The sequence below is a fragment of the Nesoenas mayeri genome, assembly GCF_963082525.1.
Source record: "Nesoenas mayeri genome assembly, chromosome: 5".
Classification (NCBI taxonomy): Eukaryota; Metazoa; Chordata; class Aves; order Columbiformes; family Columbidae; genus Nesoenas; species Nesoenas mayeri.
Genome location: NC_137548.1, coordinates 28,714,080 through 28,740,999, shown reverse-complemented (window position 1 = coordinate 28,740,999; position 26,920 = coordinate 28,714,080). Strand labels below are relative to the sequence as shown.

At 37.0% G+C, this 26,920-nt stretch overlaps 1 protein-coding gene across 6 annotated transcripts in view; it reads left to right on the top strand.

Moving 5' to 3' along the window:
- NPAS3 (neuronal PAS domain protein 3) overlaps positions 1 to 26,920 on the top strand; it is a gene marked incomplete at its 3' end in the record, with an annotated part of 606,741 nt that overhangs the window by 259,651 nt on the left and 320,170 nt on the right. The window lies entirely within an intron of this gene.

Sequence of the window (26,920 nt, the reverse complement as noted above, 5' to 3'; positions counted from 1 at the left end):
TAATTCAGTAGGCTTTTCACGTCTCTGAAATGTGAAGCTAAACATAATGAAAACCATTCTGAGGTTCTCTATTTTTGCCTGCCACTGAAAAATACTAGAATATTTACTACCTTCTTATTTCTGATGGGAGGACATGGGGGATCTCCAGCCAGCTCCCAGACAGTGACATTGGGAGCTCTTAGCTAAAGACCCAAATCCCACTGACTGCAGCTGCAGTTAGAGGCTGATCTCATTCTCCACTTGTTCCTGATTACACATTTCTGCTGCCTTTGCTGTGCCAGCATGTGGGATGGCATAGTTAGCGGATCAGCTGACCAGTCTAGCTGAAGACTAACCGAGAGAGATAATTCCTACCCCCTTAGTTTCCCTCTGTGGCTCACTGCACAGATATGTGCATGCTGGTGCTGGCACAAGATAGGAGGTAGAAGCAGAGCCCAGACGAGCAGGATGGTGAGGTCTCCTTTTTCAGCAGTTTTAAAGTGACAACAGATGTATATGTGTAGGGGAAAAGAAGAAGACAGCACTGAGGAACACTGGATTTTATTGCCTAGTGTCTTTGTTTTCCTCATAATTTTTCCAAACGTGTGCTTAGCCCTCTGATCATTCCACAGGAAAAACTGAGAAATGCATTCAGTAAGATTTTCATTTAGTTCAAGCATTCAACAAGCATGATAAGTAACACAACCGTGGATTTTTTTTTCCACTTCTATCACAAAATATCTTAAAAGTTTCCCATGTTAAAAGCCTGTTACTAAGAACTAATATGTAAGTATCACTAATTATTTCCAAAATTGCAGGGCAGGAATTTTTAATGTAGGTGTTTTAAAGCCTAAGCCAATCTCTAACTTCTACAATCTAGGATAATATGGAGTGTTATGTCTGGAGGACTACTTGCCATTCCATGCTCTAGAAATTTTATATCTGAATGATCTTGAGTTGCCTAAGGATGGGATCCGAGTGCATGTTCTATTCTACCATGTTGGTCCCAAAGTTGCCACAAATGCAAGAAATATTTTCAGAGAACCTACGCACATCAAGTTCAGCTTCTTAGACATTGCTGTGCAGGTATTCAAGTTAATTTGGGCACAGTACTTCTTGAGTGTGTACCAGGAATGCCAACAGTCTTTAAAGGAAATGTGCATTGAAATATCTAGTTAAATTTATTGCTCTTGCACATAGATTGTAAGCATACTCTTGTCTTATCTCAGCATACTTTGTGGAGACTACCAGTCTGAAGGTACTACCAGGCCAAAGTTTCATTGTTTGAATACTTATTCGTCTTGAACTTCCATAGGTGTCTCACGACATCGCCTATCTGGTTTCTTTCAGCTGTCTTTCCTTTGTGCACCTACACAGACTCTAGGCAAAGAGACAGAGAGGATGTCTACACTGGACTTTCAGCTTGCTTCTGGACATGGGTGTACAGTGAGCTCCTCAACAGTCCTTAGTTAGATGCTCTCAAAGCTCTCAAACCTCTCAAAGCTCAGAAACTAGCTTGAATAACTCATCAGTATAGAACGCTCATAGAAGTGTGCTGTCTGGATTAGGATTGTTTGCTGCTAAGTTGGCAATACAAACAATGTTGTCCTTGGATAACCATCACTGTCAAACTCCTGTTTCCAAAGTAGCATTATGTTACATTTGGAGTATCAGGATGCCTATGGTTTCCGCACTCTTAACTGGCATTCCTCTGTGTGGAAGTTCATACCATTCCACAGTGGCTGACATGCTTCTCAGTACAGTGAATTATTTTCTTACGAAGCCTCGTATTGATGCAGCAGTAAAGTCATGTAATGCATAGAGATCAGATTAAATACATATGAATTATTATCTCTATTGGATCTACCTCTCAAAGTACTCATTCTCATCTACAAAATATTCATGACTTAAGAAACTCAGATCCAGAAACAATCTGTCATTTGAATCCCTTGATTATAATATGGATTGATATTCACCTTCTTGCACAGTTCAAGCTAATGCCCTAGCACACTGGTTTATTGAATCACAGCACTGGCTAAATTGATGTTCTGAAAGTAAAATTCAGTTGGAATAATCTCATAGATAAAACCCCCCTATTTATTAAGAGGGAGTTTCTTTCACTTTGTTTTAATTAACTGCTTGGGATTACTTATGTTTCATAGGATGCTCATTTTGGCCTACAGGGTTATGATTTACAGAGGACCAGAAAAATGTTTCCTTTTTTTAAAAATTACTCAACTTTTCTTCTCTTTCCAATAAGACCTTCTTCATTCAGGTATTTTTCAGTTCTTGCAAACTGAAATACTTATCATAGATTTCAGTCTGGAACTCAGTATCTCTATAATCTGTAATCTAACAATATTTTATTTACTTGAGTATTTCTTTGGGTCACACTTGATGCTTCTTGTGCAGTACTGCATCCTTTCCTGCTCAACTATCACATGTAATTTCCTGAACTCTTATTCAAAATCCATTGAGGTAATGGAGTTTCCAATGTATAGCCCTAGGAGCAGCTGTTTTATTTTGCTGATTTAAGATATTTGATTTTTTCCTGCCTCTTCTTTCTCACACTTTCAAGTTCAAAAGAAGTATGCATGCTATCAGACTGAATGAAGTGTTATACTGAAAGAGTTAGATTTACACAAAAGCACTAGCAGAAAGGTAAATAGTGTAACGATAATAATACTACTTAGAGACAACTTGCTATGGAGTTAAGTCAGATATATGCAGACATTTTCACAGGAGTGTGTCAAAAGTTAGGGCCTGTTAGGATTTTCAAAGCCTCCATGTGTTTTTGAAACATTGTTGGAATCCCATTCTCTATTGTCAGTCTCCTAATTTACTCTAAAAATCTGGTCTAATTGTGTACATTTGTGAAATTGTGTAAGGTATTTAAATAATGGAAGCAATCTATCTCATTACTCATTGTGCTTGGAATCCATGCACATATAACATATTGCAATGTGCAACAATGCACATATTGCAGCTGTATCTGTCTTTTCACAGATATAGCTGCAATAGGACAAGTAAAGGGTTTAAGATGCTTCCACTGATTTAATGGGGCATTGGATGAAGTCCACTGTCTTAGATATTTAGCATAGCTTTATAAACAGTTTTGGCTTGACTTAGAGCCAATCCTTAAAAGCTTTAGAAGTCAAGTTCAGTTCAAATAGTTGCTTTATACCGAAGTATGGAATTCCTTCTTATTTGAACATAGCAATGTTTCACTCCCAGTAGTCCTGTGCTCCAGAGCACTTTCTTCGTTCACACTTATCATCATATGGATGAAAAATCAATATTGTGAATACTAAATTGAGTGATTTTTGCCATGTAAGAATTATTTCTTAATTCTAAAAAGAATTATGCTGCATTCTAAAATGTGATAGAACAACTGAGTTGCTTTACTATCTGGATATATTGCATCATTCACAGAATACATGGTTAGCCCTAGGAACTTGTCATGACACAATACTATTGAGTCCAAGGCTACAACTGTCTTACAAAACAAGTAAGAGTATTCGGATTCCTAATGTTGTGATTATAATACCTACATCAAATAACATAACAGACAAAACGATCACTTTGGAAGATGCACATACGTTTTTCACTAAAGAACTTAATTATTGTAAATAGAAGACTATAGCTGATGCTATCTACCATATAACTACTAAATCTTGGATTTTTATCTTTCTCTGGAGGCCGAGGATGTCCATGCTAGCCTAGGATGTCTACAGAGAGATTATGGAATGCATTCATTTTATCCAGTCTGAGCTTTCTTTGCTGCTATTTTGCCATGAATTTTGTTTGAGGAGTCACACAACACTGAAAGGACAATTTTTTGCATTTTATTTCTTCCTTCATTTTCTTTACTGTAAAATGGTCAGATCAATTTAAACTTGATTTAAGTGAAACACTCCGTAGCTCACACTCGACAAGTATTCAACCCCAAAGCAAACATTTACAGATGCGCTGATGTAACATCCCCCGCCCCCCGAGGACATAATGGGGGTACTGTTAAAGTGCTGTCCTGCAGGCACAGTGTACGGCACAGTACATCCTTTCACCGTGGGGGCTCTGATCTGCATATGCAATAGTTGCTGTTTCTATCTGCACAGAAAAAGGGAAAAAAGAAAAAAGAATGAGGGAAAGCCTTTAAATGTGAAATTATTTATGTTTTCTGTGGACGAGGCTCATAACCTGTTTTTATTTCTGAAAAGACAATTTAAAAATTCCTAAATACTGTGACTGGGCATGTCTGAGCGAGGAAAGAGAGCAAGGCCTGTGGAGATGTAACCAATCTGTTGATGCAAAGTCCTGCCACAGGGGTTTTTCCCTGAAAGGCATTAACACAGACACAGTGGTTAGGTAAGAACCAAGAGCAGGGTCAGACTAAAGACCATAAAGGACAGTAGCCGAGGGAGGTAGCTCATTACAAGCTGTATTGAATTAAGAAAAACTGAAAAGATGGTAGGCACTGGGCTTTGATCCGCCCACCTCCTTGTATATACACGTAATCTTGGATCTTGATTGAATATTCCCACTCTGATTTTGTAATTAAAACATCATTTATGATGAGAATAATTAAGACAACTGTACATTTGATTTTAAAATCAGTTTTGAGTATTGTGCCTTGTCAAGCTACAAGAATGGTTCCTGCAGCTTTACAACTCAGCATTAAGAGGCAGACAGTGACCGCAGGCACCTGAGTGGAAGGTTTGACAGTTTGATAAATTAGGAATGACACTTGCCAAAATGGCTGTCCTTCCCTCAGCCTGCCAGTGGAGCATTTACACACTGTTAATTGAATTGGCAATTTGTGTAACAGTACCTGCCCCTGAGCTTTTGTAATGCTGGAGCTGCCATTTAGCTCTGATAATCCAGGACTTGGGAATAAGGACGAAAAGCTTCACATGATATTATTGCAGATTTAAAATGACAGTTGGGGACCTTGTTGCCAATTTCCCATTAAATGAGAAATAATTAACAATAGCAATAACAAAGTCTTATAAAGCTGGAAAGTTAAATTGACTTTTCAGCAGTAGTATGGTTTGAAATTGCTTCTAGTGTGATTATCAGATTGCCCTTTCGGTATTATATACCCTAAATAGTATCATCTGATGGTCCGAATAGGCAACGTTATCAAAGCTACCCTGTTTTATTAGTGTGAGATTCATCCGATTTATCTGTGTGGGTTTTTTTTTTTTTTTTAATTTCTTCTTGACATGTAGAAATTAAGTTATGTTATAGTATTTCATACAGATAAAGAACTTAATGAAATATTAGAGATTCTGATTTCCATGGTTATCAGTAATTGAGTGAAAGCAGAAACAAAATTTTCAGTCATAGATGAATATTGCTAATTATGAGGTTCTTTCCATAGTTGTACTTGCAGTTGATAGCTTCGTTATGTTTCCCTGGATTTCTCTAGTGTCCCTAATGCCATCATCTGAAATGACAATTTATTAACAAACCATTATTTTTCTCAAAGGCTTCTTATGTTTTGTTAATCTTTCTGAATACTTACTGGTGATTTAATGTCCAAATACTGTAGTAACCAAAACCCAGGTAAGAATCAGCTGCTAAAGACCAGAGTATTTGCTATCTTAGGGCTTAGGAAGAAAAAAAGAAATCAAATATTTAATAGCTGGCACAGTTGCTGCATGTCAAAAGGCTAACTTCTCTATGCAGCCTTGTGGCTCTTATTCTTGCCCCAAGATTTAGACTTGCAGACTTTAAGTGATGTACTGAAGAGCAGGTGAAGATACTTTCCCAAGATGGGTCATTCCGATCATAAGAATACTTACGTATTCGTAAGATGTCACAAGTACTGGATGAAGCACAGAACAGTCTGATCCATTTCCTACATAATATGTAGTCTAAGACAGTACAGATTTAATAGTCTGCATGCTTGAAAATATATTTTCATCTGGTTACTGTGATCTTAGGGCTGAGTACAGCTCTGCACTGGACAGGGCCTGAAATACAGCTCCCCCCCCACCCCCAAGATGACTGACAAATAGAGAGGGATGCAGAACAGAGTGATCACAGTTAGTAGTATGTGTGTTTTAATATTAGGCTAGAGTGTTATATTGGTTGTAGAAGCTACAGTGGTTGTAGAATTGCATTGAAGAAGAATAGAAGAAACATGAAACAGGGCAAGGAAAAGGAGAGGTGAGCGAAGACAAGCTGATGTGAAGGAGAGGAAGGATTCACACTGAAGCTTATAGTTGAAACATTTGTGCAAGAGGTGATACTTTTCCTTCTGCAATTGTTGAAAAGCAATTGATGATCTTCAAGAACTCTTCTAGAGAAGGAATTCAGTGAGAGGTAATCTCATCAAAAATTTTGGATGTTGTACAGCTTAACAGGAAGGTGTACAAGTCAGGCACTGGCAGGAGCTTGGCGGGATGCAGAAGGCACTGGCTGCTGCTCAGCTGGGAGCGCAGTGCTGCACAGGCTGCTGCCCTGGCCACTGCTGAGGCTTCCAGCCCTGGCAGCAACCTCATGACATGCATGGCACACTCTGGAGGAGAGGCAGGCTTGGCAGAGAACAGACAAGGGAATAAAGAAAAGGAGATAACAGCAAAAGGGAGTTAGGGCATGCTGTTGTAGGTGCTGTTGAAGGTGGAAAGGAGAAATGAGTTTCTGGTGAATTGAAGGCGAAGATGGGGCAGGAATTTATAGCAGTGGATGAGGAATCTAGGTAGAAAATAGGTTTCTGTATTTCTTACCAAGAAAACTCTTAACTGATAATTCCTTTTCCTCTACCAAGCCCTTCCACTTTGATGCAAGGAAGGACGGGAGGAGGGAAATAATTGTGAGTGGATTGTAAGGTATGATATTTTTTTGCCAGGGTCTGCGTATCTGCAGGTCCCAAAGTATTTGTGGGAAATTACTGAATTACTCCCAACAATTTGAAGTTTCACAGAATGCTAGTTCATGTGGTCCAGAAATTCTGCATCTGTCATTTTAAAAAATTATTTATCATGGACTAAATATAGTGCTGTTTGGGGGTGGGAGAGGGGGAAGATAGATCATCTTGTGGTTTGGCCTGAGGCATGGTACTGGAAGACCTTGCTATCTGTTCTGACAAATTATTTGTGTGATTCAGTTGTGTTACACCTCAGGTTTCATATTTGTAGTACATGATAATGAAAATTATCTCTTTGAAAGTCTTATGAAGTTTAATTATTCCAGAATTTTAAAACCATGGTTATTTCCATATATAAGTTTACAAAACTTTTTTTTTTTTTTAATTAGGCCAGTGCATTTTTACATAGATTGTGATCCATACTGAAAACACCTTTGCAACACAAAGTAGTCTGATTCAAACATTACTTGGTTAAATATTGTCAAGTTACAGATTTAGAAATGAGTGAAAAAGATTTCAATTTTCAGGGCCCTTCATGGCATGTGGAAGTCTGTTGCAGATTTACACATGTAACAGAAAAGGGAATGCAGGTACACGGGAAAACTGATTTACTTGTCTGTAATTTTGAAAGTTACCATGTTGATGTTGGCAAATTAAAACACAAATAATAAGGTGTTTATGACTAGCATCTTTTTCATGTACAAAGGAGAGAGGAATAGAGGGAAACCCTACTGTGACAGACACCATGTTCCAGAAATATGGTATGAACTTTGTAAGACCTTTAAGTGTATTCCCAGAATAACTGTGTTACTATGCTGCTTATGTACGCATTTGTCATACAGGATTTTAAGTGCTTTCCAAGTCTGCTTCTGGAATTTCTGTCCTTATTACATACTGTTTTTCAATTTATACCATACAGCAATTAACCTTAGGATAATTATACTAAGTAAAGGCATGACTGGAAAAGCAATATATGTGTTGATGAGGAATTTTCTTTCACTGAAATGCTAAAGATTAAGATCACCTCTCATCTCAGGGGAAAGCTCAATAGATAAGTAAGTTGTAGAGGGCAACCAAAAAGTCAGCGAATTAGACTGTGGTGATCCATGCTGGAGGGAGCCCATTTGGGGAGGGTGGCTGTCTCTTGGATTCTCTTTCTTCCATTAGCTGTCAGGTGGCTGTTTTGTGCATTCCTCCTACTGCAGGGTAAGAGTTTGAGAGAATATTCAAAGAAGTAATTAAAGCACGTACTATAAAGAACTTCCTAGGTGAAATATAAAGTACCTTGCATAGCATTGAAAGCTGATGTGGAAAGGGTTTATTTCTCTGCCTTCAGAAAAGTCTGCTAAGGAACTGCTAGCTGTGTTCTACAATAGCTTCAATTTTCTGCTTCTCTTCTAGAGATTATGAAGTTAAGTATCCACTGTCAAAACACTGGAAAGTCTGAAGACCGTGGCTGTGCTTGGTCTCTTTTTCTTCTAGAAACTGTTTTCTTCCTCCTTCTTCTTCAGTGGCCTTCTGTCCCCCACTTCAATTCAAAATTCCTCACTTATTTAAAAGCAAGAACATGCAAGACCTTCTATAATATCTTGCATCTACACCCACCCCCACACTCCAGATGCATCCTTGGTTCTTCCATTATTTAGCTTATCTTTTTCTTTTCCTCCTGGCTTTTCAGAGTTTAGTGGAAAGCAGGTTTACTTTGTGTTGTTTTCATAGCTTTCTAAAATTCACCCTTCAGTTTCTCAGAGCCTTTTTACTCATCCTTTAGGATTTCACAAACACTAGGAGCAGGCTGTTAATTTATTTTGCTTAGTGGTTCATTTTCACTTACAGCTTAGCAGAACAGTATAGAATAATTTAATACTTGGACAGATAGTTTCATATTTTCCTGGGCCTAACTGAAAAAGAAAAAGACAGAAAAATCTCCCTATGCCCCATTATCACCATATTTGTTTATGCCTCCCTTGGAAGAGCTTGGAGACTCCCTGGGGAAGCTGGCTTCCCAGTTTGAGCTACATAGTCTTATGACTGGCTCTTACCCTATGAAGTGTGGTGTAGAACATGAAGGACTCCATATATACATTATTTATTGTGTAAGAATAATTGGTGAAGGTGTATGCAAGACAAAGAGGATTGCAGAAGTTCTGAACAGATTTAAATCCATGTGTTTAAGCATGTAAATTTGTGAACAGTCTAAAGAGTGTTATCTTTAGTGGAAACATTAAATATGTGTGTTCAGGATTCGTTGTTCTCCTTGTACTTATTTTCATTTTTATATCAGTTAATGAGAGAAGCTGCTGGTCTTGCTAACTGAAGAGCAATTAAAAAAATCTAACTGCTCTCAGTCCTATCTGGTAACTGTTACTGATATTCAGTGTCTGGTGAAATCTTCCACAGTGCATTTTCAGGACCTTATAAGGAATTTATAACACCAATTGTTATTTTATGCCCACTTTTCTTGCAGAATTTGGTATGTATTAGCCAATATGGATAAGAAAGAACGGAGATGATCTTTGTAAGAATGTTTTTTATATGTCCACTGACAAGTTGTATTTTAGTACCCCCAAAGCATTTTTCAAATAAATGATTTTGAAACAGGTAGCCAGTAAATTTGCATGTGATTTTCTCCTTCTTTCAGGTGAGTGGCCTGCATATAAGCTTAAAGGGACTTACACTTAGAATCCTTGTTGTGGAGATGTTTTGTTTTGTATGAATTAGTTTCAGAGTCATTGAGACACGAAGTAACGATAAGAATTATTTTTTTTTTTAGCTTGGGAGTGAATGCAGCCTGTCAGGATATGGAAATCCTTGCTCACTGTGTTATTTATTCATACTCCAATAGTGTTAACAGAAGTAGATACTGCCTTGCCTGAACTCAGAATAGTTCACAGACGGAGTTAAGATTCTCCCAAGAGAGAAGTGAGTTTTGTTTTGTTTTGGTTTGGTTTTTTTAATCTGAGCTGGAATATCTTTTTATTTTCATATGATAAGGGGCTGTGGCAGTTGGAGGCTGAAGCAATAAAATTATTCATATAAATTTGTGCATAAATTTAGATTATTTTTTTACCCTTGCAATGGAGGCACATTTAGAAGGGATGAATCTTCACTGTAGCCATATATCTGAACCACCTTTGATGTCAGATTTTGAACATAATCTGAAATTTACAGTTTTAGCCTACATTAAAATATGATCACAGTTTTTCCAAGAATCACAAGCAGTTGAGTTTTCTGTAAATGTCATCAATCTAAACTGCACAGGGTTTCTTTCTGCTCAGCACCACTCTGTCTTACCCCTTAAACAGGGATCAGAACAGTTGGATGCCCAGTCCAGTCTTGGGGAATTTTGGTACTTAATCCAAACTTGAGATCTCATGTTTGGTGACTGCAACATATGTTGCTAAATTTTGATTTAGAATAAACACTTCCAGAATAAGGTATTTACTGTGAGTTTTTGTGGCTAAAGTTTGAAGAAAATGGAGCTTTGGTTGTGTTTTGCTATTTTAATTGTGCTTCTAAGGAAAGATAGAGTTTTTGCTTACTTTGTGAAGTGTTATTAGTTGTCTTTGCTGCAGACAGAAAGAAAAATGTGTTTTGCTGAATATGTATTTTTAAAGGGCATATGGTGAGGAAACAAAAATTCCATTTACATGTAAATGATTTAACAGACCAGAGTATGAAACTAGAATACTACCAGTTCCTCAAAATGATGTGGTGGTAAAGGTGGATGGCTCTGTGCCGAAAAGTGTGTGGATTCAACTTTAAGGTTCTTTTCATACTGCATGATGATAATTCAAATTAAAGCCCGTATAATATTCACATTGAGATCCCTTTTTTTTTTTTAACCAGACATATAATTATTGCTTTAAATCATACTGATAATTTTCAGACTTTAAAGTTCTAGGAGTTTCGAGTTTCTGTTGTTCTGTTTCCTAGTGGAACTTGAACACTACTTACTCTGTTTATAACTGCTTCAATTTCAGGTAAGCGGATTCTTAAAAGAGGTTGCATGTAAACTCAGCTTTTTCTGTAATGAAGACCATATACTTTCCTCTTGGCACAAGACTTGTGTGAAGTTTAGGATGAAATATCTAAGAAAAAATCTCTTTGAAATATATGACCGTCTTTACCTTCGCTTTCAGTGAGTCTTCAGCTTCACTCCTGGATCTTCAAATATTGTATTTAGATCCTTCTAACCTACTGATTCCAGTGAGAGAATGTACTTTTTGTGAATCTGCACTGAATAGTGATTTACTTTGAAATATCAAATTTGGGCTACTGAATTATTTAATCACTTTTGAACATTTTACTACTTGCTAACAGCAACAAACATAACATACTTTTGAAGACGTTGCTCTTTGCTATAAACAATAAAAATATTCTCTTTGTACATCTTTCATCACTGAGTATGGTAAAGCAGTATTAAAATATGAAGAAATTTCCAATATGCAGAATTTCATAAGGTCAGTTCAGTAATAGTATGCATTTCAGTAGCGTTTATATTAAAAAGTTTTATTGATTGTTAAATAGTTTGTAAACTGGAATGATTTTTTGTCCAATTTGTAGAATGAGTTGCTTTTCCAGTTTAAAATGTTAATGCCTCAGAGCATTACAGGGAAACAGGGCCATAAGTGTGATTTTCATACTACTTTAGCCCTGATAAAGAAATTACTCCACTTAGTAATGTGGAATAGCAGTATTAAAATACTTTTCAGGATGTAACACTTGAAGATACAAAACAAGTGATCTAAGTCTCTCAAAAGAACATCCTGTATTCCTTTAACACTGTATGCAGGTAAAGCAGTGAAAGAGCGTTGGATATTTCACAACATAGTTTAAGTCAGAAATGTCCCGTGGGAATTCAGCTGGAATATTGTTTTGAAGATACTGATATCTTCAGTCCAACATGCCTCTTGTGCCAAGGAAGCTAATATTTGTATTTTAAAACTAATCTGGCCAAAATCTGAATTAGCTGTGTCGCATCTCCTTAACCACAGGCATGTAAACCTCAGAATAGACAGCTGTTTGGATGTTTCAGACTGGGACTCCTGCCCTCAGCAAACATATTTGATTCTCCTACAGGGTCACTTGGCTGTGTGTACTCATGCCCATATGCTTGGATGGCATTCTGCCCGCTCACTAGTTGGTGAGACTGTACCGTTAGGGCTTAGATGCCAAGGTAACAGGTTGAGTTGGGCACCATCTATCACAGCATGCGTTCTGTCACTTCTGAGGGAAATCTTTTCCCAGGGACAACATGCCCCATGCTGCATAACTTGCCTTTTTGTATTAATCTTTCTTGCTGCTCAGATGTTTCAAACAGCACCCCCCAGCACCCCCTAAAAGAAAAGAAAAAAAAAAAAAAAAGATTGATGAGAATTTTTTGCTTTCAAATAAGTGATTGTCATTGTAGCTGTGGCATAAACTGATGAAGTTTAGATATAGAAATGAATGCAAAATGAATAGTGTGCAAGCCCTCAGGCAGTCTGCATTAATTCAGACTAAAATCAAACACCAGCACAAGTGGGCAAAAGTGTAAAAGAAGTAGAAGAGTCACTGAAACATTTTGCAGCTTCCCTTAGCTGGAAAAGGCCATTGTAATAGTCTCAATGTTGCTTTATGCTTAAAGCAGCAGGAGAGGAAAATTTAGCATGCTTTCGGGTTCAGTGTCATCTTCAACAAACATTGCTTTCCTTTTATTCTCAAAGTATTTAAGCTTCATACACTCACTTAACTATGTGAAGATGAATTTAGTACTACATAGACATAAAAATAGCAAAGGCAGAACACTTCTAGGAATACTCATCAAAAGTCAAGAAAATTTATTGCTTCTCATACATCAGCAGAAACTAAGTCACTAGAAATTACTGTGCTCAGTTGGTGATACTTCCAAAATGGGGCAGGAGTGTCTTAGACAAAGTAGTTGTCCAGGGACATGATCTCCTTAAACACTGGGTAAACAAAATCACGTATATACTGATTCAGAACAGGGAACTGCTTCCAATGATGCCTCTATCTCAGAGGTCAGTGCCTGGCATATATAATATCACATACAGCCTTATCAAGACCTTGAAGAACTGGGTCTGGAACCGCATTAATTTTGTAGCATTTACACCACACTAACTGTCAGAAGTTGGTTGGCAAGAGTAAAAATCTTAACATTTGCTTTTTGCTGACAAACACCAAAAGGATCAACTATGGTCTATAGAAAGCAAGTATAAAAATGATCAGAAATGGATTTTTTACCATCCAGCATATTAGTTACATTTATTTTTTCTCTATTTTCCTTTCATGTGTCCTGCTGCCGTTGCACTTCGGGACCCATACTTGGCTGCCATGTTTCTATGAATTTGGTTGTTTCATTTCAAATAATTTTTCTCATTACATGAAAGAAAAAAAAAAAATGTCAGAGTTCCAGAAGCATATACTGCTGTAAATATGTTATAAAACTTTAATGCTAATTAATATAGATTTATTAAAACTGACATGACTTTTAGACCATTTTCGTTGAAGCAACTGAGAATAAACCAGACAGAAAAGCAAAAGATGAAGGAGATTTAAGCAGCTTAGTGACCTAAATCACTTGTTAGTCCCTGTCTCTTTGTGGATAGGCTCCACAGTTCACTTTTCTCCTACTGAAAATGAATTATTTGGATAATTAGAGAAAAAAATCAGTGCTTTGATTTTACCTTATAAGACTTTTGATGTTACGCAGTGCAGAGACAGGACAGATACTGACCTCTCAAAGTTAGAAGCTCTGTTTCAAATTGCGCTGTGACTTGGTACCTGTTATACTTAACATTAAGTAAGTTTTCCCACTTTATGTCATAATGCTTATGTCGCCTAATGTTTCCTCAATTACTTGATATGTTGTTAATATAATTCTAATGTGAAGTACGCATGTTTCCATATGTACTTAAAGCAGTTGACACTAATTAAGAAACACCCCTCTTTGCTGTCTCATTTTCTTTCCTTTTTCCTTCATTCCTCCTCCACTGTTAAACATGTCATTTGTGTCTTTAATACTTTGCCAACAGTGGTGTAGTACAGATTGCAAGAGCTGAGCTGAGGTTTGGGGTTTTTTTGTTTGTTTGTTTTTCTTTCGAGTAAAATCAGTATAACATGATTATTTAATATAAAGGCTCAGGAGGGGTCTTGGACTGAAATGGCTGTCTTTAGTTGTTGTGGGATTTTGTTGGATATCACTATACACTGAGTAACATAGACAGGAGTGTTGACAAAGCATGAGGGTAAGAGCCAGGAACAGAAGAGCTCTGATCTTGGCACTGCTGCTGTCTTTCGTCAAGACTTTGTCTAACCCCAGACATGGGAAATTTCAGGGACTTGTGATCTTCCAAAATTAGCCTTAGACCTCTTTCTGTACCTTAGTTTATTCATGTGTGAAATACACTAATTATGCACAACTAGCTTTTTAGTAATCTCTGAAATTCCTAGATGAAAAACACTGCAAGAACGCAGAGTAGTATTCTGTGTAATAACACCATCTGCTTTGCAGCAACTGTGGAAGTCATTAGAGAAGAAAGAGGAAAAAGTAGTTCATAATTTCATAGTAAGCCGTCCTTTCTGTTTTTGCTGTTGTGTACTTTAGCACTGCACAGGTAAGTTGCCGTGATCATCAGCATTTAGAGACTAGTCTCAGCAAAATTTCCAGAGCCTGCTTTCTAATTCAAACTTACTCTATAGTAAACTGTCTGAGCTGAGGCATTGTGAGCTATGAGTTCTCTATAGGCTTATGGAAAAGTATAGTTGAATAATTATTTCTAATAGGGAGATACAATGTGTGTGTTTTAACAAGTAGGGTACATTTGAGGGCAGTCTCTGTTTTTTGTTTGTTTGGGGTTTTTTGTTGGGTTTTTTGTTTGTTTGTTTTAGATTTGGTTATTGGTTTTCTTTGTTGTTTTTTTTTCCCAGTAGACTTCCAATACATATGGATATTTTGTAGTCCTAAATGTTGTGGCTTTTTGAGTTACTTCCTTGTTGTTTTGATTGCAAGAGTTTTGAGTGCAATAGGTGAGGCTACTCTTGGTAGAAAAAATAATTTCATACTTGATAGGAACAGAACCCAAAGATAAAAGTGAGTTTTAAAAAGTTATGACTCCTGTTCTAAACTAGAAACATTATAAAACAATTCTCAGTCTTTTTCTGTCAAGAGCTATCCTTTAGCTCTTGTAGATACCTAACTTGGTCGAAAACTTATCATCATTTTTTACTTACTAGCCACAGATATTAGATCATGTTGAATCATAACCCATCTATAAAAGCTCTGTAAAGTGGGGCAGGCAAATTATCTGTGTTAAAGTGGTAGAAACTGAGGCACAGGGAAGTGAAAAAATTTATCAGAGGCTTCCGACTAGGCCACTAGGATATTAAACAAACAAAAGGAGTCCTTATCTCACCAGGTTAGTGCTTTGTCCTTTGATTTTGCACATAAATGTGTGTTTCTGCTTCTCAATAAGTGAGAGAGAAATGGAAAATTAAACTGAATGCTTTATAGAATAGAAAATAAGGTCTAAGAGTGCAGGAGGCTAACATTATTTATTATCAGCAACATGAAGTAGCTACTTTGCAGAGAAAATATATTTAGGCTGTGGTTCTACAAATACTGATAATTATTAATATTAATATCATCAGAGCACCATAGATTAGAATTAATTTAGACATGGATGCACAATCACATTTTTGTTTGATTAAGTCAAAGGCTGTTCAGAAGGTTAAGACCAGCTTTATCCTTTTATGCAAACTTAATGCTGGCTGGGGGAAGACAGGACATTCCTAATGAAATCTGATGGTTTGAAGTTAAGTTTTCAAAAGATTTGTCACCAGAGGTGACTTGGCAGGAGTCTGCACCAGTGTAGCACCTTCTGTGATGTAGCCACAGCATGTTGGTAGAACTGCAAACCTTTTATTTATCATACAACTGACCCCTGCCATAGCTGCAGATGCTAATGGGGTCCTGATTCAGCAGAGTATTGAATGCTTGATCCACTCCTGTTTAGCAAAACGTTTTGCTTGTGCTTAGTTATTGTACAGTAGCTTATAGCTAACTCTTTCCAAGTGAAGTAAGCCAAAGTTAATACCTAAAAGTAAACATATTTAAACATGGAAGAGGAGCACTTAAGCTTTATAAGAATGGCATGTTTTAGACTAAGGGTGGTTTTGAGCTGACAATTTGTAACTCCAGAGGAATACTTAAAATTTACCATTTGTCAAAACCCATATTATAGTGTGTGCTAGTGATTTTATTATATTCTGAAGTACCTTTGCGTCCCTTCAAATAGTGATCTCACTGATAAAAGGTTTAGTATTTTGTGATTATTCTTCCCTTAATATTAGTGTCTAAAAGCAATGTCTGCATCTTGTAACATATGCATGTACTTGAAGGAAATGGAATTAATAAAAAAGAAATTGCATATTTTAAAGTAAGATGAACATGCAATAACGTTTAGCTAGCAGATTCTCCTAGTGTACATACTTCTACCTTAATCTTCAGGGTCTGTTTTAAGCCGAAGGCTACTTTTTCTCAAAATGCCCAGTGGCAATCACTCGGTCTCTTCAGCCTTCCCATGGCACATCAAAGACAAACTTGGGGAGAGAAGGATACTAGGAGGGACTTTGTTGACCCATCCATTTTATGCAGGCTACCACTCTTTCTCTGTCAACATGTTCATTATGTAACGTAGCTGGATTTGCCTGAACAATGATGATAATATTTACACACAATTCTATGGTTTTTTTTTCCAGGATACCAAATGTATCTGGAAATGAGGGTGTAGGATATGTTTCCTGGCTCACGTTACATTAACGAGAGTAATACTAATGCCTGTGTCCATGTGAAGACCAAGGTTTCCAGGGGTCCATTTTCCTCCTGTTGCACAGAGAGCTGAGCACATCCTGCAGAATGCTGCAGTTTCTAGCCTGACACTTGCAGGCTAAAATTTTGACATTTACTTTAAAATACCAGACTGCGAAGTTTGAGAGTTCAGGTGCGGCTGTGAGCAGGTGCCTCAGTTGTCAGTTGTATAGGTGAAGGCAATAACCTTAGCAGCCACTTTAGCCTGAGCCTCCCGTCATGTGGGCCTGAGCTCTCAAAATGTCGTTCATGGCTGCTAGTGTATTGGGGAGTGCTGGACCTGAAGGAGGCTCTGAGGACAGCAGTCAGGTTGTGTGGCCAGGCAACCTCTGCTGCAGAGCCCACTGCCTTCTCCTGACAGAAAAAACACTCTCCAAACTGGAGGTTTTTCATGTCCCTTTGAAAACAAGCTTGGAGAAGAATGAGCAGCCTTTAGCTCAGCCCTCTTTAGCTACTGGTTGGTGTATTTACAGGGAGGTGCGAGATGGCTCCAGCTCTCTCATTGGAAAGACTGAAATCTGTATTTCCCATACTGGAAACATATGCTTTTCCTACTTCCCCCAGCCTACAGAGTGTCCTCAGATTTGGGGGATGCTTTCAGGTCTGGACATTGCCCTCTTGTAATTTTGGTGATTTGCTAGAAGCCTTGGCTCCAGTCTTTCCTATGAGAACTGCTTGTATATGTTATTGAGTAAACTTTTTTTTTTCCCCAATATTATTTTAAATATTTAAAAAGGGACCCAGCTGCTCTTTATTGCCAGTACCTAGTTCAGAAAGTGCAAGCTGAACATTCCTACTGAGTGTTCCCATTCTAGTAGGAAACCACAGGTTTTGCAGGCAACGGGCACTGAGCTGCACCAATGATGTGGAAATGTGGAAAGGCAAAAAGTGAGGTATGTGGATACTTTGCATGGTTCAGTGGCAGCTAAATGAAGCTTCTGAGGATCAAGAATCTTGGACTTAGGTGCCCCAAATAGCCCTTTGAATCTGCTCCTAAATACCTTTAAAATATATTGAAATTTTACTAATGTACTAATCTGAAAGGCACTGAAACACGTTTGTTGTAATTTAATAGGTAGTTCCATCTGAAGCTTGTACTTAGGAGCTTTGCTAGACAGGAGCCTAAAGATGACCATTTACAATAATGTATGCGAAAAATTGAATCCAAAATTAGTTCCTTTGCACATTCAATTTTTCATGCAAATATTTTCATTTACAGTAATGATCATTTACATTTACTGCATCTGTAACTGGAATCTGTGAGCAGAAAACCATGTGCAAACTTTTTAAAAATCAGACCTTGATATCGGCGTGGTTTTTAATATATAGTCTTTTAGTTGTTCAAAATCCAGTCATAGAAGTTCTCAGTTCCATCAGGAAAATATATCAAACTAAGTGTACAATGTAGTAATAAGGCTACACCAGGGTATGGACAGGTGTACAGAAGTTACTTTGGAATAAAGGAGAGTGTAAACTTGTATCGTATCAGAGGCTTCACAAGAAAAGTCCAGGTAGACACTTTTAGCCATGGTAAATGTAATAAAGTTAGGACTATCTTTCATTGTAAGAGAAATTGTATGGTTGTGGAGTAAGTGTGTGCATGTAAGCTACAGAACAGCAAGTGAAGTTTGTACTTACTTTACTCTAAAGGCACTGGTTCATATATCAGAAACCTTGTTCCAGGTTACTGATTTTTATTTATTAATTTTTGTTTATTTTGCTTCCCAAGTGTATTAGGCATAAAGACATCAAAGCTATTATAGTTCTGAATGAGATTGTCCAGGCAACAGAGTTTAATGCAATTTGACAAATCCGCTTTGCATTCTCACATTTAGTTAATTTGGATTAATTTGCTTGAGCACTTCCAAATAGTTAGACTCTCAAGCTTGAAGGATTAAAAATACATATGTTTAGCTAAAGCGTACAAGTATTTTTGTGCTTTTTGAAAAAAATACGTTATTGTTTTAAAACAACTTGGGTGAATCTTGAAATGATTATGGAACTAAGTGTTCTAGCAGAGTGCATTAAAGCACCACACACACATGTCACTGAGAGATGTTTAACCAACTTACTCTGCTAAGGGTTTAATTTTCTGATCACCATTCATAGAATTTTTAATGGAAGTGTCTTCTTATCTTAGCCAAATTCTAAATGTATCCGTTGGATAATTTTATAAGCTATAAAACACATACATATGTGTTCATTCCAAACTACTTCTGACTTGTAAGCATTTAGTTGGAACTGTAATATCCATAACAAGTTAAAATTAGAAAGAAACTCACTTTGACTAGAATCTACTTCTGAAACTAAGGAAATGATATAAAAACACGAACTGTATATTACTATGGCACCTGCTGTTTTTCAGGTGTTTATAACATAGCCATAAAAATTCACTCCAGGCTGAAATGTGGTATTTAAAAGTCTGAGCTCAGCAGGATTTAAAAATCAGATTTGGTTCAAATTAGTTTGACTCTTTTTTGAGTTATAAAAAGGAGGGTGGAGGAAAGAAATTTTCATGTGTCAAATATAATTTTATTCATTCCTCTAGCTGAACAACAGTTTTGCTTTATAAAGACATAATTTGCAGGTCATTAGCCCATAACATGGAGTAGGAAGTCAGGGTGTCCAAGGGGGAAAAGAGGGAGAGAAAGAATTATTATCCAGGAATTTGGCATTTGCAAATGCTTAGTGTCTTCTGTGAGAACATTTACCATGGATCCTTACTGAGCTTTCATAAAACTGTATCCAGCGTATGCAGCATTTTTTTAATTGAAAAAACATGCTTTCATTCAGTAAAGTCAATAACTCATAGTTTAAGGTCTCTTTTGTCATATGTCAGTGACTGGTGGATGAATTATGTTCAGACATAATTGATTTAATACTTACCAACAGTGACATTAAAGAATCTGAAGCATTCTGGGACCTCAGCTTCCTCTGTGTTTTACTGGAAGCTGGGCACCCACAACCCCTCTGGCTCATCTGAAAAATGCATCCTCTTTCTGTTGCATTCAGTGTAGGTAAAACACAAAACCAGTTTTAATTAACTGAGGATCAAATAGAAAGATTGCCATAATTTACATTTTCAATGCACGACCATTTGTATGTTGCTTGTATATAGACGTATGCACATACTGGCATCTCTGGTTTTAAAGACCTTCAGTTACAGCAGAACTTGGTAGATATCTGGGCTGAAATTTTCCAAAGTTGCTTTGGGTACTTCTTCACCCAAACAATTTGGGTCACATTTTCAGCTGTTCTGAGAAAACACAACTCCAGGTGAAGCCTGTATATGGTGTGGCTGATGAAGCTTTCAAGCATTCAAGCTTTTCGGGTTCAGAAAAACTGAGGAAGCCAAAACTGGAGGGCATTTTTTTTTGTTAAACTTAGCTAGCAAAGACTCAAGATGCCTAGTACTAATTTATTTGAACAGAATACATTCTATGGTATTCCTCCTTATTTTTAATGCTATTCTACAATGGAATGTATTACCATAGTGTTCCTTTCTCCCATCTGTTCCTCAAAAGGAATAAAGGAGCTACGTAGCATTACAAACGGGCTCTTGGGAATGTTTATGCAAAGTACTACTTTTCATCACTAAATCAAACTTTGAGATAAGCTAGCAGAGGAAGTGTTCTTTCTTTCCCATATAGGGGCTATGCATAGTTTTGCTTTAAGAATCAACTCTGAAATGTGGAAATTTTGTGCTTTCCGTTCATCTTTTGGTACATAACTCTGAAGAGGTGTGCCTGATGCTCCATGAATGATTAGCATTTAGTGATGTTGCTCTCCTTGTGAGGGGCTGCCAAACCACAGTTTGTTAGTACTGAATGTCCTGAACTGCAATAGGATAATTTTGACAGTTCAAGCTTGGCATTGTCTCCATATCTTGGGATTTGCTTTACATTTAATTCTCATGTCTGTCCTAACATGGCTATTCTGCCAATAAAACAGACATGTTTATTGTTTCATTTTTTTTTCTCCTTATTGTTCATGCTTTGACAGTTCCATAAAGTTTATTTCTCCCTGCTGCTTAGTGTCTTTTTATTCTGTTTGTTTTTCTCTACTTCCAGCTGGGATATAGTTTAATGAATTATTTTTCAGTGTGTGTGATATGGCTTTTATGGCCTGCCTTTGGAGATGGTGATTAATACAATTTTCTTTTATTCTTTGCCCTGACCTGGTTCCCAGTATTCAGTGTAATGATCATCATTGTATTAAGAATATTGAGGTGATATCATCCATGTTAAGCCTGGAACATATTTTTGTTAATTCCATTTTTTTATTCTTCTGTCTGGATTTTGATTTTTAGTTTCAGTCCTGAAATTTTTGTTTCTGTGCCAATTTCTGTGCAGTTAATTTTGTGTTGCTGTTGGATAAATAAGGTCTCTGCTGCTAGTGAGCTTTCCCACACAATCATCAAAATCAGACCTTCCCTGAAGAACCTTTTTTTTAAAGTGGTTTGGTATCCAGTTTTCTCTCTCTTTTTTTTTCTTTACGTGGAAATTAACAGAAATCATTCAGCATATCAGCGAGGTTTGGATCCAGCTGTTGCCTGAACAGGCAGGAACCTCCCATGCTGTGGCCAGGAATACACAAAATTAGCAAACAATCAAATGACTGATGGGGAGGACATTCAGGCCTGAGAGAAGAGGTGGAGTGACCACATTTCAGTTCTAGCAAAGCCACACTTACTGACACAGATTTTCAATTTGCATCTCAACCCCCTTGGCAGCTTTTCATTCAGCCAGTCTGAAAATAATTTCTTATTCACCCCAGGTTATTTTGTTTCAATTCTTACGTAAGGGTTTTAGATTAACTGTTTCTCATGGCTGGCTACCCTTTACAAGGGAAAAAAAAAATTGCAGAATCCGCATAGCCATTCTAACATGCTCTTTATTGTTTCATAGATCTGTTTAAGCCTGACAATGAAATATCAGTAGGTTTGAGTGTTTGACTTCTAAGACCACTCAATTTTTCTTGCCTTGTTGCAGGAGGAACTGAAGAACATCCTATTATTGACATGTGCTTGTCTGCTGAGAGCTGGTCTGAGACCACCAGCTTTTGTCATAGTTGTCAAGTAGAAATGTGACCTCAGCTCAAGCTCCAACTTAGTGGAAGAAGATTCTGCCATGTCACCAGTCGCTAGTTCCTTTTAGCATCTAGTTTCTTTCAGCTTATGAATATTGTATTTAAGTGGTTCCCTTTCACGGCATAGGAATCTTCTCTGTCTTCTTACAAGAGCTGTTATCTCTTTCCCTTTATTCTCACAAAAGTTGCAGTATCGTCTTTCATATGTTATGTTTCTAAACACCTATTTACTTTTCCTTGGTAAATTAGTCATACTGTTCTCCCTACAAGTGCTCTGTAATGCTTAGCTGTTCAGGTGTCCCAAAAGATTAGAGAAACTGGGTTATTTGACCTTTCTACTAGCTTTCAAGGTTGTAATTTTGTCACCACCTGTAATGGTCTTCAAATTCTACACCTTCCGTCTTGAGATTTCTCTTGTTCTTCCTAATGCACCATGGCATCTCCAAAGTGGAATGAAATTGATGAGAGACCTCTGTCTTTGGACTTTGTGTTTTTCTTCAATAGTTTGCTAACACAAAATCGCTTGCTGGCTAATCATTTTTGTTGGTTGTTATGACTTTCCTGGCAACAGCAAGATATGATCTGTTTCTTGGTTTAACGATAGAGGTAGTAATTCCTTCCCTTAGATACATTTAATTTTCATTGTCTCAGTTTTAGTAATTAGTCTTTACTGAACTTTGTACCACTAACACATTTCTTAGACTTTATTTTTGTTATGTCAGCATTGTCCACACCACTGCAGTAATCATAGTGTTTTACTGAGCAGTAGTTAACATTTTTCAGAATTACATCATAGAATATGTTAATACAATATAAAATGTTACATTATCTACTGTGTGGTCTTAAGAGTGGTAGGAGGCATGAATGCCAATTAAATAAACTTACTGAAATAACATTATGATATTCTTTCTGCAGTCTGTTTAAGCCTTTATAAACAATGTTACTTTCTTGTGATATTGAAGTTATGGTTGTAGAATTGTGTTACTGTGAAAAAATATAGATGCATCAGAATGCTGTAAATAAATACATCTGAAGTCAGTGGCAAACCAATCTTGGTGGAGGCACAGCCCCTATGTGTGAGCTTCAGAAAACAGAGGAAATGGGCAAGCGAAACACTCAATGACATCTTGAAAATGTTTCCATAACTCAGAAGATATTACTAGATAACAGGTGTAACAGAAATAGATGTACTGATATGTGTTGTAAGCATGAAAAATGTGTGTGTTTAATTTTTTCTACATATTTCTGAGTCAGTAATGAGTTCTACTGTCAAAGTATTTTTTGTCTTTCTAGATAGTGTTATTTCTAAATCCATATATAGGTTTTTCAGCCATAGCTAACTTAGATATTGCTAGCAGTATAGTCCACAAATAACAGTTTCGTTTGGTTGGGTTTTATTTTTTGTTTTGTTTTGTTATCCATGTCCTTTAAAACCTGGAGTCAACTTTAAAGGTAATCAAAACATGCTTAGTGTTTTTTACTAGAAAATGGAAGCATAGAACAAAAGCTGGTCTACTTCATTTATTTGTTATTGGAAGAAGATACACTGAAGTTCTGCATCTTGTTGCTTTTCTATTTGACACTGCTTATGCACTGAAAATTGGAAATTGTTTGTATTTTACAATTTAGACATCTGTTGTACAGAGTGTAAAATCAGAGTTTTTTTCTACCTTCAACACTCATGTCAAGGTTTTTATATTCACTGTGTGCAAAGTAAATGACTATGATATCTGCAAGCCATGGATAATCAAGCCCTTTTGTGCTGTCAAATTTTTCCACCTTGTAAGCCGTTTGCTTTCTGTGAATCAGAAGGACAACTTGTATGGATTAGCTGTTCATCGGTATGACTGGAAAGGTCTTTTTATGCCAAACTAAATAGTTGAGGTAAATACATGAAAATAAGGATCAAGATTAGAAAGAAAAAAGAGATTAGTCTCATTTAGTTGAATGTAGTCACTAATTTACTCAAGAGGAGTCAGTTGTCTTCTACCAGAAATTAGTCAGGAGAGGACAGTTGTCTTCTGTCTTTAATGTATCTTTTCTTTTTTAGTTTAGTTATCAAGATAATTTCATGTTTAACAGTTGCAGAGCTTTTATAGTAAATAGCCCAGTTGTATTGTGGGTTGTTTTATTTTAAATAAGAAGCTAGTATTATTTCCTGTCACAAAAATGATATTCCTTTTTCCTTGCTGTCATTTGACAGTAAACTTTGTTAGTTATAAAACCAGATAATTCTATGTATTATATGAGTCACTTACTATTAGTCTCACTTTTTATGGAATTGAATTTGCCTGTTTTCTTCACTGGTGGGAATACGAGTTTATTGTTTTGGACTCCAGCTCAAAGAGAGAGGGGAATGCTAGTGGCATAACTGGAGGGAATATTTTTTAATCCTTTTCCACTTTATCTTTCTGGGCTTGTTGAAGGACAGAAGATTGTTGGTTTGCTTTGGTTTTGTTTTGTTTTTCCCCAACAGGACATGCTGCTTCATATTTTCCTTCCCCAGCAGAGGAAATCTCACACTTCTGGCGCTTTGACACATCACTGACTGTTAAAGAATACAGAACCTCTGTTTACTGCTGGTTCTTGAGTCTTAAACAGTTCTCCACTGCTTTTATTATACCATTAATTGCACTTAATGCAGCTGCATTTCTAGTATGCTTGGCTAAGCTCTGAAAATTAAGTAGAGGGTACTTTGTTATAAAATTCACTGTAATGAGCTCTGGTGGGACAGGGTCTGTTAAACTTGAAATCACCTCAGGCCATTTCCAAAGAACTTCTTGAAATATTTCACATGTATAGAAGTTAGCAACTAGATAAATAGCCAAAGGTATGGTTGAGAAGAAAAAAAAACACAGCCCTGCAACATGCACTGAGTGAAATATGTACTTTTTTGATACCAAATTGTTACATTTATTTTAAACATTTATAATCTCAAGTAGTTTGTTAAACAGAAAGTTTTCAATCTGACAGCATGTAAATTTTAGGTGTTTGGTTGACACAGTGGTTTTCATGCATACTTTTTTGTGTTTGGTTTCTAAATCCAGACCATGCATTCATGAAACTAGAATAAATTTAGGACTCCCTTTGGGTTTACATAAATTGGTTCAAGAAGGGGTCACACCTCTAAGTACAAAAAGCTTATAAGAACTGCTGCAACTATTAGCCAATTAGCTTAATGTTACAACTAACAGCCTGTACTGAGTACTGATCTCTGCTATCTGCCTAAATAAATGACTAATATGCCTTCAATTCCCTCAGTGTTCTTCAACTATATGACTGCTGCAATGCTTTGCGGCTAATAAAATTTCAGATTGATTAATTTATTGGGTAGCTTTACCAAAACATCCAAGTAATCCTTTATATACTCATTAAAAATGGGTCCAAAATGAATTCTCTGAGGACAAAGTGGGAAAGTCTCCCTGGGATCGGCATCACTGAACTTTAGATACATTGGCACAAATCGGATGGAGGATCTTCTGTGATTTTTAGTGCAGCAATTTATCTATGTTTTGTAGTTAAACTTGAAGCACGAGGTAATTAGAGGCCCCCAAGCTTGAAATTCATGCAACTTATTTTTTTTTTCTTTAATAGACTCTATACAAGCTTGCCAAGCCAAGTACGTAACAGACGTGAGTTCTATTTGGAAGCTCTGTATCAAACTTCCAGATAGGTTAAAATCTTAAAACTGTTTTCTTTTTCTTTTGAGATTTTGAATGTAGAAGTGGGTAGGAAGTCTGTTACCAAGGGTCAGTCTGCAGCTTGTTGTGTCATGAAGAAATATTCACTAGTCAATAATCAAACACACTCTGGCCATTAACTACTGCACCTGTTGTCCAGATGGGCTAACAATAAACATGACACAGTTAATCATGCCTGCAGAATAGAGTGGACAGAAGGCTTTGGGGGATGTTTCCCAGGTCTTCCTCTGTTTATCTAGACCTTTACATCTACACTATTATGTGGCTGGGAGTATCTGGGGTGGCATTTCAATGTTGGAATCACTCCGGCAAGTTATTCCAAGAGGCTCCTTGGAGGTTTGTGTTTCCTTTGAGTTTTAAATTTAAATGGCAGCTCTCTAAGAAAACTATTATTTGACAAAGAATGGAGCAATAAATCTCTGCATGTTGGGAAACATTAAATACTATCAAAATTGTTCTAACTTTAAATGCAAATAAAGCTTGTTCTCTCTGCTAAACTTCATCCCATCCATAACAGGGCATTTTTAGAGCTATGAATCATTTATTAGTTTAGATAATTTTATATTATGACAAGTTATTGAACACACAATTATGTGCAGTACTGCAATATGACACATAGAGTCAGACCCCACCTTTATTGAATTAACTCCTTTATAAAAGAGTCTTGGACCAAAAGTACTTCAAAAGTACTTCAAAAGTCATAAAAGCCAATATCCCATTTCTCTCCTGGGAACATCCTTTATTGGATGAACAATTTGGAGAAAGGACAGATTTGGAGATTTTACTTCAACTCCTCTACTCTGGCTCTTATGAGACGCCACCCCATCTAGCTCTAAGGTCCCCAGTACAAGAGAGAGATGCACCTGTTAGAGTGGGTCCAGAGGAGGGCCATGAAAATGACTGAAGGGGTGGAACACCGGTCCTGTGAAGAGAGGCTGAGAGATTTGAGGTTCTTCAGCCTAGCAAAGAGAATGTTCCAGGGAGATGTTGTTGTGGCCTTTCAATATATAAAGGGGGCTTGTAAGATAGATGGAGGAAGACTCTCTACTAGGACCTGTAGTGACAGGACTATTATAGAATAAGTTTGATTAACTATATCCTTCTCTCTGGATGGTCTTGCTTAGCATTGGTAGCACAACTTGAGCTATAACCTGAGAACTAGCGAAAGAGGAATTGGAAACCTTTACTTGGACTTTATTTTGTTGGACTCTAGGGTCAGACCCTGTTATGGTGGCCAGCATGCATAAATCGGTAACAGGACAAGGGGTAAAGGTTTTAAACTGAAAGAGGGTAGAATTAGATTGGACATAAGGAAGAAATTTTTTACGAGAATGGTGGTGAGACAACAGGTTACCCAGAGAATTTGTGGGTGCCCCATTACTGGAAGTGTTCGAAGTCAAGTTGGACAGA